The 17,351-nt window shown below is 37.8% G+C and overlaps 1 non-coding gene across 1 annotated transcript; it reads left to right on the top strand.

The window, feature by feature from the left end:
• Positions 1-16,307: 16,307 nt before the first annotated feature.
• Positions 16,308-16,414, top strand: LOC123615049 (U6 spliceosomal RNA). The gene has a single exon (XR_006722579.1). It is a non-coding gene; the product is annotated as a U6 spliceosomal RNA (small nuclear RNA).
• Positions 16,415-17,351: the final 937 nt, after the last annotated feature.

Below are 17,351 nucleotides of genomic sequence, written 5' to 3'. Positions count from 1 at the left end.
TAAGTATGAAACATACAGTGTGGGGAATATAGTTAATAATTAAGTAATATCTTCAGATGGTGACTAGATATATTTGGTGGTCATTTTGAAATGTATGGAACTATCAAATCACTTTTGTGTAACAGCAACTAACATAGTGTTTGTTGTAGGTCAATTATACTTTAAAAACAAACAAACAAACTCATAGAAAAAGAAATTATTCTTGTGGTTACCAGAGCAGAGGATTGGCAGGAGGGGGAACTGGATGAAGATGGTCACAAGGTACAAACTTCCATTTACAAGATAAATAAGTACTAGGGATGTAATGTACACCATGATAAATATAATTAACACTGCTCTATGTTGTATATAAAAGCTGTTTAAAAGAATGAATCCTGAGTTATCATAAGGAAAAAATTTTTTTATTTCTTTAACTTTGTATCTATACAAGATGGTAGGTGTTTATTAAACTTAATCTGATAATCATTTCATGATACATAAAAGTCAAATTAGTATGTGATGCACCTTAAATTGACATGCTGTATGTCAATTATATCTCAACAAAACTGGAAGGGAAAAAAACTCAACCTCTGAGCTTCACTAACAATAAAGTGTGAGCGGCTGATTCTTCCCAGGAGTGTCTGCACTTAAACATCAAAGGAAGCAAATTCATAGGATAAACTTTCAGGTATTAGGAATCAGGTCAGGGAGAAATGGGTTGGAATGGGAGGGGCACAGGAGGAATAAGGTCTTCCCAACACTCTATAATGGCAGCCAAAGGGTTCTTCCAAATGTTAAATGTTAAATTCAGTACCAGACTCTCACAAAAGTTGAAATATCAAGTTAAAGCTGCTTCAGACAAATCTCATTTTCTGCCAAAAATGAAGTCAACACATAAATAAGGGAAGGTGGACAGTTTAAAAAGAATTAAAGCAAGGAAGTTATGAAGAGAGAATGCAAAGTGCCAAAAGAGGAAAATGATATCAACACCTAAAATTCTCTAGTTATTATGTTAAATCAGGTGTATAATATTCCATCAAGAAATGAACATATTGAAAATATGACTTTCTCTTTCAAATGATTGAGTAGCAGCAATTTTTATGCTTTATTCTTTCTTGTTCATCAGAATAAATTGCCCTGTACTGAACTCAGAGGGACCTCTGAAGCCCCTATTAGAGAAATGTAACCATCTTTGAAAGATGATATATAATCATCTTTGGAACCACAGTATACACTGAAAATAGCATGTTAGTTCCTACCCACCTCTTTCTTTTCCCTACAACGCTTTCCCACTTACTTTTTGTCCTCTGTTACCCCTTGACCTGTTTCATGTTACAGCTTCTCAAATGCCTTTTAATAACATATAGAAAATTATCCACTTAATGTTTCCCTTTGTGAAACTTCAAGCTACCAAAAAAGATTAAAGTAACTGAGTCTTATAAAATTAGACAAAAACTTTCTTTGAAGCAGTGCTGGAATTTTGCTTGCTTTCTTGTTTAAAATCAGAAAGTAGCAATGTCTTTTTTATGTCATTACAAAGGTGAAAGGGACCTTGGCAAGTTATCTAGTTTTTCGCACGAATCTAGGAGATACTACATAAAAACCATCAATCAACAGTGCATACCCCGTTTTCTTACTTATTTTCAATCTTCAGTGAAGATACCTACATATAGAATATTTGTTCTCTTTGCAAAGGAAAAAAAAAGTGGTAATCGTGGTTAAGATAGATGGGCGGGTGTCTAGTTACAAAATATGGGTTTTATTCCTCTTTCAATATCTACAGCTGTCCTGTTTCGTGTGTTAAATACATCTACCCATCAACTATGACTGTGTATTGCTCTGTTTGTTTCAGAGGAAATAATAGATGTAGAGAATTCAGATTAACCCTCCCTTTAAAGAATAGGTAGGAAGTATACCAAGTACAGAAAGAACTGATCAGTGTCTATGGTCTCCCCCAAAAAGCACATAGAAAGATGGTTCAAAACAGTGAGCTAATTAGAATTCTCAAGAGAAGAGCTGCCAGTGAGTCTCACTCCTCCCTCTAAGGAGGTGAAACCTCTGAATGACCTGATTAATGATGCCAGGGCGATAATAAGGCTGAGTGGAGTTAAGTAGGACACCAAGGTGAGATCTCCTTTTACCCAACTTCATTGTCATGGGGGAGGAATGAGGATGTGCTGGAGAATGACGTAAGGGGATGGAAGTGGAGGAAACAAGGCAGGAATCTTACCTCTTTATTTTGTATTAGCCAGACTCCCTGTTTTGTCCTTGAGTCTTAGCTGGCCTCTCTGGCTGGTGCTCTCAAGCAGGAATAAAGTGAAAGTAGGGCATTGTCTCCTACTAGTTACTGAGGACGATAGATGATTATGTGGGGAAAATTTGATAGAATTTGATTTGGGGCCAGCAAGTTGACACTTCATAAAGGTGTATCTCTTGGCTTAAGATGGATGGCAGGGCCCAGGCAGAAGTACCACCTTATCACAAAGCACATACGAGGATTATTATTCTCCTCTCCATTGTAATGAGAAAACCTAAATATTTCAGGTTCTTTTTATTTATAACTGGAGTTTGCTAGTCTAGAAAAGAGAGTAGTTAAAAATGATTGATTCTGATGCTTATACAGCCCTACTTAAATTATTTGGATATGTTTTAAATATCCTTAAGTAATTATATGCTAGACATTTTCAAACGATAGGTAGACAACTAATGACTGTGGTTTAAAATGAAATTAATATTCCTCCTCCAGGATTCCTCTGGTCCCTGTAGTACCAACTCAAATCTATTGTTCATGAAATCTCAGCAGTGATGTCAGAAGAGAAACTTTATAATTTATTAAGTATTATACAAAAAATATATTTATGATTTTATTATTAACAAAACAAACAGTGGCCTATAATGAGTGTCTGAATTCTGCTCCAGGGTCCTCCCTTCAACTTCCTTTCATCTGGCTGAAAGGAGTAGCTTCATCTCCAGCCATAAAGGGCAGGGGTTATACGTTGCAGAAGCATAAACAAAGTTCCAAATTACTTCTAGATTTAGAAATGGTCAGAAAAAAAAAAAAAAAGGTCAGAAACACTCTCATTTTGTTTTTCATCTTGAGCAAAAGGAAAACAATGAAATAAAAGGATCATCATTATAAACAAAAAAGAAAACTATTCCAAATTTTTATAGATGGTAAAACTAAGAACTTAGCTTACATTAATTTTAAATGTGGTTATGTCTGAAGAAAGCTGAGTACTATTTCTGAGTCATTTCTCTTCTACATTTAGTAATGCTTTCTGTCCCCTCATAATTATCCAAATATGTTTTATGATTTTTGACAACACAAAACTGACATTCTAGTTGGCTAATGAAACAGTATGAGAGTAGGAGAGTCTGTGTTTTTTGATAGTAAATGGAAACACATCCCAGGAATCTGCCAATTACTGTTGAGCAGAACCAAGTTTTAGTCTTACTTGCGAGGTTGTCTCAACCCGATCTGTTAGAAGGCAAGTGTTTTCTTTATGACCATGGGCTTACGCATTCTGTTCACACACTTTGCTTTATCATCAAGGAGAAGCAATTAACAACGTAGTGCTTGAATCAAGAAAGAGTACTTGTAGGTCTCATTTGCCTCACAACCTCTTTTTCATTAAAGCTGATTCCCTTTTTAAACCAAATTCACGTATCTAACCTTCATTCGTCAAAGAAGGGATTTGTATTATTCTTCTTCCACAACTCTATAATTCATATTCTTCCAAACTGCACTTTCTAAGCCATATTTCTAGGCTCACAATATACAGAGACTACAAAGGGTTCACAACATGCTGATATTCTGTCACCCTTTCCTCTATTCAAATTCTCATTTCTGATCTATGATAAATATGCATCCTCACACAGACACACATTCTCACATATGCTTGTGAATGACAAACACAAATGTGGTAGATAACCAAAAACCAAAGCAGAATTTCCAACATACAGATTCATCAATTATCTATTTTTGTTCATATTTCTATCAAGAGAATTGCTAGTTTATTTTAATAATGCCTGCTGTTAGTTCACTAAATCTGACTTGCTTATATGAAAAGGGAATTTATTAGACACATCTGCAATGGGAATGCCAAACAGTCAGATCCCAGGGAGCTCCAGGAGTCACTGGCGTGCCCTCTCTTGAAATGAATTTGTTCAAACAAATTTCAGTCTTTTCTGTAGTCTACCCAAGTTTCACATTTATTGAACAAATCTGATGAGTGTTACTAGAATCATGTAGCACCCACTCCCATTTTTCAAAATAGAAAGGGGCTATTCCTAAAAAAAGAAATTTGGCAGTCCCAAAAGTTGAAATGGATATTAGGCAGCTAAGAACAAGGAATGGCCACCCTAGTCCAGAACTTTGTCTTCCCAATATCCTCACATCTCCTTCTTTTACATTCTAGATTCAGATATTTCCATCCAACAGTTTATAACTACGGCAGGTAAAGCTGACAAAGAACTCAACATCTCCCCCAAAGAAAGACAACTCCACGTCGGTCAGTTTTGGGTGAAGCTGTCAGAAGCGGCTGACTTACTCCTGACCAGTCGTTTGGAGCACATTTCCCTGGAAACAGTGATTGGTTTAAGGGAAGACCCAGGACCCAAAGTGGACCAGTCATTGCCATTGAGACTTGTTTCCTTCACTGAAGTTGAACTGAGTTATGTGTGGGCTTGAAATACTGCAGACAACTTGTTTTTTATTTCCAAAGAAAGTTTAAAGTAGAACTTCCTCTCTTACAATAATAGTACTAACTGTGCACCCATCGGCTTGGGAAACTACTTAATAGTCCACAGACTGTGCCAATGGGGAAAAAATTATAAAGCTGTTACCAAAAGATAGTGAAATGGATACTAGGAAGCCAAATATCAGTCAATGACTGTTGTAGCCTCTGCTCAAATATATTTCTTTAGCCTTATTAAGATGTATTAAGGCATAATTTACATACTATAACATTCATCTTTTCTATGTTTACAGTTCAGTGAATTTTAATAAAAGCATTCATTTGTGCAATCATCTCCACAGTCCGATTTTACAACACTTCCATCATCCCAAAAAGTTCCCCTGTGCCCATTTGCAGTTAATCCTGACTCCAATCCGAATCCTTACACAACTACTGATCTGCTTTTATAAACTATAGTTTTGCCTTTTCTAGAAATTTCCCACAAACAAAATCTTACAATATGTAGTTCTTGTGTCTGGCTTGTTTTATTTTCCATAATGTTCTTGAGGTTCAGCAAAATGGGTATGATAGCATTTTGTTTATCCATTCATTAGGTAATGGGCATTTGGGTTTTTTCCATGTTTTGTTTGTCTATCATGAATAATCTGAACATTTACAGACAAGACTTTATGGACATATGTTTTCATTTCCTTTGGGTAGATTCTAGGAAAATACATTTTCAACTTTTTGAGAAATTGCCAAGTTGATTTCCAAAGTGGCTGTACCATTTTGTATTCCCACCAGCACTGTGTGAAAGTTCAAGTTCCTCCACATCCTTGACAACACTTGCTATCATGTCTTTTTTTTTTTTTTTTAATATTTGGGGGAGGGGGTAATTAGGTTGTTTTTTTTTTTTTAATGGAGGTACTGAAGGCTGAATCCAGGACCTCATGCATGCTAAGCATGCACTCTACCACTGAGCTACACCCTTCCCTTACTATCATGTCTTTTTGATTACTGCCACTCTAGTTGGTATGTAATGCTATCTCATTGTGTTTAAATTTGCATTTCCCAATGACAATATTTGACATTTGTATATCTTCTCTGATGAACTGTCTACTCAAATCTTTGCCCATTTTTTAATTGGATCATTTGTTTTCTTACTGTTGTATTATAGGAGTTCTTTATGTATTCTAGATGCAAGTTATCATGTATGTTATTTGCATATATTTTCTCCCAGCTATGGCATATCTTTTTGTTTTCATAATGGAGTCTTTTGAAGAGTAAAAGACTTTAATTTTGTTGAATTCCAATTTATCTTTTTTTTCCTTTAATAATAGATCATGCTTTTGGTATCATTTGTAAGAAATCTTTGACTAATCCAAGGTTATAAATTTTTTTCCTATACTATTTCTAGAAGATTATAGTTCCAGTCTTCACATTTAGGTCTATGATCCTTTTGAGGTTAATTTTTTTTTAATAGTGAGAGGTGAAGGTCTAAGTTCATTTTGTTTCATACAGATACAGTTGTTTTACCATCATTTGTGAAAAAGATTATGCTTTCTCCATTGAATTACCTCAGCACCTTTGCTGAAAATCAGTTGACCATAAATGTATGGGTTTATGTCTGAACTCAACTCTGTTCCATTGCCAATGTTTATTCTCATCTCTTGATTACTTTAACTTTCCAGTTAGTTTTTCAGTTGGTTGGTGTACATTTTCCAGACTTGTCCTTGTTTTTCAAAAGTATTTTAGCTATTCTACATATATTTGCATTTCCATGTATGTTTTAGGAAGAGTTCGTTCATTTCTACCCCCAAAATGCTTGGAATTTTATAGGCGCTGTATTGTATCTATAGGTCAATTTGAGAAAAATTGCCATCTTAACAATATTGAGTATTCCAATTCACAAACATGGTTTAACCCTCTATTTAGGTTTTCTTTAATTTCTGTCAGCAGTGTTGTATGTTTTCAGTATAAAGACTTATACTCCTTTTGTTAAATTTAGTCCTAAATATTTTATTCTTTTTGATGGTATTATGAATGGAATTTTTAATGCAATTTTTGATTGCTGCTAGTAGACAGAAATAAAATTGATTTTTATATATTAATCTTATGTCTTCTATATATATATCTTATGACTTCAATGTCCTCTTCTATAAAATGAGGATATTAAATTTTAAAATAATTGTTAGCTAAAATGTTCTAAGATCCTAATTTTAAAACTGATGAAAACAAAGGAGGGATGTAAAAAGAAGTCATAAATTACAACAGACTATAAAAGTTAAATATATAAATTGGTTTTAGAAGGTTCTAACAAATATATCTACACATCATTCATAAAGGGAGGGCAAAGTGGCATCACTATTTGTTCAGGGCACAACCTGACCAATTTAGGGTTGATATATCATGTGCACACATGTCATAATCTCCCAGATGATACTGTTTGGTGGTTTGCTTTGGACCCCTTGGGCTAACAGTTTAGGTTCTTCTAGAGGAATAATATAATCACAAATTTCATTATTCTGAATATCCACATCAATCAGTTAAACCTGCTGCCATCAGTACTGCAGTTTCGTTCATTTGGGGATGGATTTTTAACACAATCAACATATCTCATACCTTAATTGTTATGCCTTACACAGACATCTGAAAAATGAGCTGATAATGAAACAGAATATAGAAAAGATTTATTTTCTGGATGCCTTCTAAAATAACTAACACATTGGGGAAATCTGAACAAGAATAAGGGTTTGTGTGGATATTGAAACAGCACATGCCCAGATTTATTTTACTGCCAACAAACTTAATTATTTTCAAGGCAGAATAACAGTATATTGGTGCTACAGTTTAAATAGAATTATGTCATCCAAGAGTCATAAATAATGTGATTGTTTTTCTTGTATCTGAGTGCATGTGTCTTGTGCTTAAGTAAATACAACCAGGTTGTCTCTTAACACATGTAGCTCTAAGCAGATGAAAAATATCAAGGATGCTTAAGTGTGTGTTTCCATATGTGTGTGTAGGTGTGTGTGTCATTGTGTGTGTAGGTGTGTGTGTGTTTGTGCGTGTGTGTGTGCTTTAAAGGGAGAGGGGTTTTGCTGAGCCTATTCTATTTTCAAGACCTCTGAATATCTTTCAAAATAACTTGCTTTGCATAGCAGTAATAGAGCTTATGAATAAGACTTTTTCTTCAAAGGGAACTGGGAGACAAAGACACATGAAGTGGAGAGGACATTATTTCTTCTGCTGCTCAGCACAGTCCTAGGCCTGAGCTATTTTGAGGGTCCCTAAAGGCAGAAACCTACAGAGGGCGCTATAGAGAACAGCTTTGATGCCAGGATGCCCTGCAGAAATGACCAAGACTCTGAGAGACATGCAATGCCCCACAGCTCCCCTGGAAAGCAGATTTGTGAGTCATGTGATACACCTCTGAGGACTTACACAAATCGCAGGGGAGAGGAATTTTTCAAGATATTAAAGTGCTAGATCCATCAGTGGGCATACTGAGCTAGCAAAAACTGAGCACCCATGTCACCTTCACTTTGTTTTTCATGAAAAATGGTGAAAGCTGGTGAAATTTGGACTCCTCAAGCCAGTTCTGATCTCTTTACTGCCCGTGTCACAACTGCCCTCTAAAATCTCCCCCCAAATCTAGATAATCGGCAGTCTATACACTCTTAAGACGCCTCTTTGCCAGCAACCAAATATATGAAGAAATAAAACAATCCCCCTGATCCTGGCTATTCTTTTTGTCCTGTTACCTTCTGCTGAAAGAAATAGTAGGGCATACCAATAACAGTATTTATGGAGCCAGCATGGTGTTAGGAGATTTAATGCATTATCTCCTTTTTTATTCAAAACAGACCTTTGAATTACTCTTACTCTCCTCATAGCATAAATGAGGCAACTAAATTTTTGACGGATTAAGCAGCTTGCCCAGGGTCACGTGGCAAGTAAGCAGTAGCGCCAAACAGCAGAGGGAATCGTGAGGAATGTTCCCCTGACCAGCACCGATATCAATTGCTGGCCAGTTAAAACAGATGTCTTGCAAACAGTCTTGACCCTCTTAGAGGCCCCAGCTTCCTCAAGAGAAAAGATGTACAGTTATAGCCTTTTGTTTCCTTTGCACCCAATGGAATTAATAAAAGCTACACAAGCAGCAACAACCAGTTTCACACGTTATTCTAATTCCCGCCAATTGTCCAGCGAACAGATGACAGAGGCCACTGAGCAGTGGAAATAACAGTATTAGAAGAGTCAGAGGAATTTAAATTAGACTTATGTCCCATGCCAGCTTATGCCCAAAATCTTACATTAAAAACATCATTTAAAAAGAGTTCAAGATAAAAAAGAAGAGAAGGGTAGAGTACCCTTCTCCACAGTACACCATTGGTACCTTGGGAGCCCCACTCTAGACACAGAGGAAATGGCAGCCCTGAAGTTTTCTGGAGAGTATGCCCCACCCATGTATCATCCAGCAGGGGGCACCTTAACAGAAGGGAAAATGGCCTGACGTGGTGTCTGAACAGATTTCTTTCTCTCTTACACACACATACCCTGCCACAAACACACACACTCACATGTCCAGTAATTTTGTAAGCCATAGTATATATTCAGTATAACATAGACTAAGACTGAGAAGACTAAAAGTGCTACTGTTGGTCCTGCCCTGTTACTCTGAGTAAGTTCATTTACACTCTCTGGGCCTCAGCTTCCTACTCTCTAAAAAGAGGCAGTTGGGCCAGATAATATTTTGAAACCTTCACAGCTCTAACCATCTTATGGTTCAAAGAGTTATCCAGGACACCCTTTGCGAAGGGACTTATAACATTTCTCTTAAAAGAACTCTGAATCTAACATAAAAAAAGTCTGAAGCATATTTCAATCTGTGAATGCTCTAAATCAAATGTTCAAGATACTGTTTTTTTTTTTTTTCTTTTCTTCATTTTTTTAAAAAGAAAGTGCTTCTTGTCCTTCAGGCAAAAGAAACTCTTTGTCTTCATCTGTTGGCTGGCCCTCTTCAAGGCACAATGTGTCTCTAACTTCTAACCTTGGCATGGCACTTTTTTTTTCTCCTTTTCCCATTGTAAGAGCTCTAGAAGGTCCTGTTTGCAGAATAATGAAGAAAACAGTGCCGTCTGCAAGACTGCTTGTCACTTCAGAATGTACTCCATCCACATGCTGCCACTTCATCTTGTTTAGACTCATCGACTGCTTTGTAGAAGGACACTGATGTCCACATCTATCTCCTTGAGACAGGCAGAGAAATGAATTCTTTTTCCTGTCTCAAAAAGAGCTGACAAGCTTTTAGTAGTGTTTATCTTCACAGAAGGGTGATAACCTTGAAACTGAAAGTTAAAAGAGACTGATACAATTAGGTACATAGTCTTCTCCATTCTATATTACAGTTGCTTTTCTTTTATAGTTTAACATGTCAAAGCTTTCTACTGTCCACATTGATTTTTTTAATTAAATTTTTATTTACAGAATGGGAGCACATCCTGTTGTGACTCTTTTGCAAAAATGTAATCTCTCTGTTAAACCTAAAATGGGTTAAAAGTATAATTCCTTTAATATTTTCCATCCTATTCCCTACTCTTCCCAGGTTATCTATGCCATTTTTTCTTTTCCTTTGCATTTATTCACCCCATATTATGTCATATTCAGAGTCTTGAGATTTCTTTAAAATAACTTTCCCTGATTATAGGCAAAGTCTTAGAATTCTAATTATTTACATTGTGTTGACTCGGGGACAGTAACAGGTGGATTTGACAGTTTCATTAATAACTTGTTGCATAGACTGAATGTTTGTGTCCCCCCCAAATTCATATGTTGACATTCTAACCCCCCAGTGTGATGGTATTAGTAGGTGAGGGCGTTGGGAGTATAGTAGGTCGTGAGAGCAAGTCCTCATAAATGGGATGAAAGAGACCTAGAGTGTTCCCTTGCCCTGATGTGAGAGCACAGAGAGATGACGGCCATCTACAAATCAGAAATGGGCCTCACCAGAATCTGCCTGGGCCTTGATCTTGGACTTCCCAGCCTCCAGGACTCTGAGAAATCAACGTCTGTTGTTTACAAGCCACCCAGTGTATATGGTATTCCGTCAGAGCAGCCCAAATGGCCTAAGACACATGCGCGTTATGGTCCCTTTCTGACCTAGAGTGTGCCCATTGCTAGGGTTCAAGCAGACATGGCTATGTCTGGCAGACTGGTAGCTGAGGCCTCCAGAGACCCATTTGCATGAGGGACTTGGAGTCCTTTAGGAAAGGGCTCTTCCCTAACAGAACAGGAAGGCAGGCACAGAGCTTCGATCATCAGAGAAAAGCAGCATTTCTGAGTCCAGTATCGTGTCTCACTCTGCTTTGTCTTGGGGCTGACCCCCAAGGTGTCCTGCCTGAGGCTCAGGGGGAGAAGAGTCCTTGAGCGAAAACAAAGTGTAACTCAAAACGGAAGAATAACATTTTTTCTCATTATGCAGCAAAGCAGGGTGCAGCTGTGCCCTCGGTGGGCTCCTGATTCAGCTACAATGAAGCTGGTGGTTCCCGGAGAATGACCGACAGCAGATTCCTGAGAGAGGCAGCAGCCAGCGGCATAAACTGGTGCCAAACACACATGAATCCCTCCCTGGGGCTCACAGACACACTGAAGGGTCACTCCAGGGGAACTGAGTTCTGCAAAAGCAGGACAGGGCCTCCCTGACAGCAGCCTTGTTACCCTCCGCTCTCTGCGGCTTTCACCAGTCATTCTCACATGCCTGTCTCCTGCGAGAGCTGGGCCAGTCAGCAGGTCTGAATCATCAAGTCCTGGCCAGAAGGGGCCTTGGAGGCCAGATTCACACTGGCCTCTCCCATCTCTCTGCTGTTGGTCAGCACCCGCAGGGCTCTGAGCACCAGCAGAGTCGGTGAGTCAGCATCCACCCACAGCCGAATGTTGTTGCTTGTTCTCAGTGGAAGCCAAGTGTGGGCTAAATATCCTTGTGAGCTTAATCTGGCCTGGAGGCTGTATTTAGCCACCCCTGCTCCGGCCCTAAATTACTTCATAGTGATACAAGAATGTCTAAACATTCTTTTGGCTCAGAACTTGATATGACACCCCAAGTGTGTTATTCTAATAAAATACATGCCATCTCATGTTCTTCTTCATCCCCTTTATAAAGAGCCAGTGATCTTCTACATGGAAGTCTTTCTTTGGCATGAATTGTTTCTTTTAATCTTTCTGTCTCCCACCTCCACAAAATAATTATGAAATCTGGTAGATGTGCCAGGCAGTAGATTTGAGCAACCTAAATTATAACTTCCTCTAAAATAGCACCATCTAAAACATAAAGATATTGAGACTCCATAGCAAGGGTTTTAGATATTTAGAACCACAGCACAGGGCTGGGCATAGAGTAATATCTCAACAAATAATTTTTGAGTTGAATTTTGATGAATTAAATGGAAGGAAATATCTGTTTGCCAGTTTGTTGGTTTGTTGGTTAAGGGCAAGGCAGTGTCATATACTTAAAGAGAGGAGCTTGGGAGGAGCTTCTTTGAAGAAGTCATAGGCTCAAATCCTAATTACCTTACAAAGTGTACAGCCTTGGGAAAAACCATAAAACAAACATAATATACTATATCTCTCTGGGATGTAAAGATAAATGAGATAAGTATATGTTTGGTTCAATGGAAGTTAACTATTTTCTTAGTCATAAAGAATAGCTTTATTGCTACATCTAATGAAGATCAAAAGGTCAACATCTGCCACTTCTCAGCTCTTATCTAAGAGGAGATAATGGCTACCATGAGGGGTCTTTGTAAAAGGTCTCTCCTGTTGGAAACTAAATGTTAGCTGTAGTGTAAAACTGGAAGTTCTTGATGGTGCCTGAGCCTTAGATGCTGTAGAAACTCACAGAAATATCAGAGTTCCATTTCATTATCAGAGGGAAGATGTAGACAGTCCTGGAACATCCAGGAGGAAGGCAGTAGGGAAACCACCCCTCATTCCAGGGTCAGGTTGGGCCCCCTGGACAAACCATGACCTCTATCCACCGTGAGCCCATTATAGAGACAGCCCTGGGCTGATGTAGGGGCCCAACAGCATGGGACCTAACACTGGTCCCACCCCTTCCTAGCTGTGTGGCCCTAGACAAGCCACTTAAGCTCACTGAGCCTCAGTGTCCTCATTTGTGAAATGAAACCACAGTTCCTGCTCTTCCTGCACTATTAAGTTATCAATTGTCATCATCCTCGGCTCTGCCCTGGAGCCACCTATAGTGCTTGGGCTTAATGAATGTCTCCTCAGCCCTGTGTCAGGTATTGACTTGTTTTAGCTTGTGTAATCCTTACATCAACCTAGTGAGGTAACTGTGATTCCCATTTTACAGTTGAGAAAACTGAAACTCTAAGGTGTTAGTCAACTTACACACTGGGTTAGTGGCAGAGCAGGAATCCAACTTCAAAGAACACATGCCATCCTTCTCGGCTGCGTCTCAGAAACTGAGGTGGGCTTTGGGTGTCTGGCTGTCACTCAGCAGGCGTATATTAAGGACCAGTTCCTGCCTCAAGGAGCCTATACATTCCAAAAGCATAGTTCAGAGATATGCAGGGTCAAATTGCCATTTGCATCCACCCCAGAAGAGTTAAGTGAACCCTGGGTCTGCAGCCAGTGGGGTAATTTCCTGACAGGATGTGAGACCAAAAGAGACACACCCACAACCCAAGTCACCCACATTCAGGTGAAGCTAGAGATAGTCTGTTTCTCCAAAAGGTGCACTTCTTCTCTGGTCTTTAGGCACTTTCCCTTCTATTTCCATTAAAGTAACATTAAAAGAAAGAGACATTTATTTACTTTACTTCCTTTAGTCAAAAGGAGAATTACATTTTGCTTGGTCTCAGACAAATTTAATGCTATACTGCAAAAAAAAAAAAAAAAACCACTTTACTTAAATTACAAAAATGATAATAAATCCTTATTGAGTTTTCTTACTGATATGCATAGCACTACAGTATTTAATTGTTTTCACAATTACAGCCTAGAATTTGAAAACTTGAAAGTAATTGTCTAATGCCATTTTACATAAAAGGACTAGACTGAAAGCTGGACTAGACTCCTCGCTCCCAATCTTATGCTCTTTCCTCTGTGAGAATGTCCCGCTTTAACTCTGCTGGATTTAATTCCCTGCCTGAAGGAGAAGAATCTTGTCCTTCTTTTTTCCTCTCTGCCAAATTCCTATTGATTGGTTGGTGATGAGCTGGTAAAAGCTTGATGAGAATGCCATCTAGGCCTTCAGTGTCAAGATCAAGGGAAGCTTATAAAGAGATGCCTTTCATCCTTTCCTAAAGTCAGTGCCTTAGGTAATCACTTCTTGTCTGGAGGCAATGAGTCCCCCAGATGAGGTGCCGTGACTCAGGGAACTCTGGCCCTAGCTTTGTCAGCTCATTAAGGATACGGTCTCCCACAAAGTGACTTTTGAACACACTAAATAGGAAGAATCAAATGGTTTCTGCAGTGACAGGGTCAGCTGGATCAGAGCCTGAGCCTTGAAATAAATCAGATATTGAAGAAGTAAACAACAAAAGAAGCTGAAGACAGATTGGATACAGACACGGTGCTTTTATCTGTCAGCCAGCAAGCAGCCGACTTTCTCTTTTGCAAACAGACATGGTGTTTCTTTGGTGCCTTCTTATCACATTGTGGGTTACTTGCCCACCTCGCTTGCTGGTCTGTGAGATCTTGGAGAGCGAGGACTCTGTCATGCATACATTTATTCCATAGTTTGTAGTACATTGCCTTTTATGTAGTGGATGTTTGATGTATGAAGAAATAAAGGAAGAAAGGAACAAACTCTCTGTCCTATATCCTCAAGAAATTTATAATGAAACTTTTTGTTCTTCTTCCAAACTATTTAAAACCACGACAGAAAAAAATGAACAATTATTTTGTAGAAGACATGAGGAGAATGGGGAATAAGCACTGGTTTGGGGGCTACCTTGTGCCAAACACTGTAGCAGGTAATTTGCATATATCATCTCATCTAATTCTTACAATAGAATCCTAAATCAGATAGTCATATTTCTCTTTCTTATAGATAGCTAAAGAAACCAGGGCTCAGAAGGACTAAGTTTGTTCAAAATCATGCAGCTAGTAAGCAACAGAGCTGGAATTCAAATCAGTAACTACAAAGCCCGTATTCTTTTCATTTTATCAGGCTGGTTACGATAGGTAAAAATACTATTCCATAGCCATAATTAACAGCATTCTAGCAACAAGCATTTCTATAATTTAGCACTACCAGCACTATCACCTTTTGTTCTCCCCCTTGACACTTTTTTAAAGCACTAATTGGAACTTCTGCTGCCAGCAAAGATGGAATAACAGGGAACAAATGTACCCTCCTGGCTGAAACAACCAAAAAAAAGCCACACAAAAATATATAAATATGTTAATAAACAACAGTTTCAAAACAACAAGCATCAGGCAATGAAGCATAATCATCCCTGAGGTATGGGAAATAAATAGTGTGAGCCCTGCAGGTGCTCTGACTTACTACTTTGAGAAAATTTCCAAGCTCTATCACAAAGAAGGCATATCCAGGCACAGCTCAGTGAATGACCTGAGCTGAGGAAATAGAGCTAAGAGTCCAAGGAAACCCAAGGCAGCTAGAGTTTGCAAGGAAGTATGCCAGACAGGAGAAAGCTGCACAGAAAAAGAACTCCAGAGATTTGCAGAGGGTCCCTCTAGAGTTTTGTTTGTTTGTTTTCTTTTCTTTTCTTTTTCAGATTCCATGTATAAGTGATAGGATACAGTATTCGTCTTTGTCTGTCTGACTTATTTACTAAACATGAGATCCTTAAGGTCCATCCACATTGCTGAAAATGACAGAAGTGGCTGAGTAAGATTCCACCTTGTATATACATATATACCAAATCTTCTTTATCCATCTATTGTTGATGGACACTGAGGTTGCTTTCATGTCTTGGCTATTGTAGATAGTGCTGCTATGAATATTGGGGTGCATACATCTTTTCAAATTACTATTTTTGTGCACGCCCCCAGCTGCCCCAGAAAGTCTTGTTTTTTCGAGAACAGTACGTTGCTCCTTGAAGACCCAGAATCACAATCTACTGAACCTTCCCAATCGGATCCACCCAGCAGGTGTGGTCAGGCAGCAATCTCTTTCTGATGCTACTTCCTTATTTAAACAATGGCATCAACTACCCTCTTCCTCAGTTTCCAAGTGTGGCTAACCTCAGCATTTCCAGAGAATCTGTTGACCACACCACACAAGGGAGCTGATTCAGTGATTCAGAGGTTAGTTCCCTTCTTACTGGAAGCTTAAGTAACTTTCTGACCCTCTTGCCAGATAAGAGGAGAAAACACACACTTACACATATATACCAAGTCTAATTTAGAGAGGGGCAACCTTATATGCTTGAAAATTCTTTTAAGGTCCTCGTTAATCATGAAAAGAAGACATATGCAAACACATAATCATTCTACAACTGGTTATAATGCCTCAGACTAAAACCAAACCGATAATAATAATTTCAGTTAATATGAACTATATGCTTATTATGTTCTTCATCTGTGGTAGTGCACTGGTTACCAAACCAAACCAAAGAAGAAGAAGAAGGGGAGCAAAAGTAGCATCAACAATAATAGTTAGTGCTCACTTTGGCAGCACATAGACTAAAATTGGAATGAAACAGAGAAGATTAGCATGGCCCCTGCACAAGGATGACATGAAAATTTGTGAAGCATTCCATATTTTATAAATTGGGAGTTCAAGATTTGTAGATACTAACTACTGTATATAAAATAGATAAACAAAGAACTCGACAATGAATATATGAATGTTCATGTATAACTGAAAAATTGTGCTCTACACTGGAAATTGACACATTGTAAACTGACTATAACTCAATTAAAAAAAATGTAAAAAAAATAAAATAAAATAGATAAACAACAAGTTTCTTCTGTATAGCACAGGGAACTATATTCAATATCTTGTAGTAACCTATAATGAAAATGAATATATGTTATATATATGACTGAAGCATTACCCTGTACACCAGAGATTGATGCAACATTGTAAACTGACTATACTTCAATAAAAAACATGAAAAAAACAGAAAAAATTAAAACCAAAACAAACAAAAAAAATAATAGCTAACATAAACTGAGTATTTACTATGTTTTGGACACTGGGCAAAATCCTTTATATATTGTACAATTTATTCTTGAGCATAATTGTATGGATAACTATTATGACCATTTTACATGGAAAACTAAAATCTAAAAGGTACACAGTTGAAAATATTAGTATTGAACCTCTGAATTATAAGCAACTAGATAAGAATTAACTTTGAACAATTCAACTCAGCAGCTAATTAATGTATTTCATTCTAGAAATGAGAAAATAGCAGATATTTACCTTCCTCCTATTACTACTACAAATAGGCCAAATCCATTTATTTTGACAAATATTTACAGATTGCCTACTATGTGAATACAAAAAAAAAAAAAAAAAAAGGTTAGTTTTGGGCCCTGCCAAGGAAATCACAATCTGATGGGAGATAGATTTTTCAAAGGTAAAAAAAAAAAAAAAAAAAAGGCAATAAGTTCAATAATTATATTACAGGAATATAGGTTAGTACTGAGAAGGAAGTGATTCATAGCCTGAAAGCTGTTGATCTCTAAAGAGCATTA

The sequence above is a fragment of the Camelus bactrianus genome, chromosome 5 (genome assembly GCF_048773025.1).
Source record: "Camelus bactrianus isolate YW-2024 breed Bactrian camel chromosome 5, ASM4877302v1, whole genome shotgun sequence".
Lineage (NCBI taxonomy): Eukaryota > Metazoa > Chordata > Mammalia > Artiodactyla > Camelidae > Camelus > Camelus bactrianus.
Note: the sequence above shows the minus strand (reverse complement) of the source record. Positions and strands in the feature narration are given on the sequence as shown.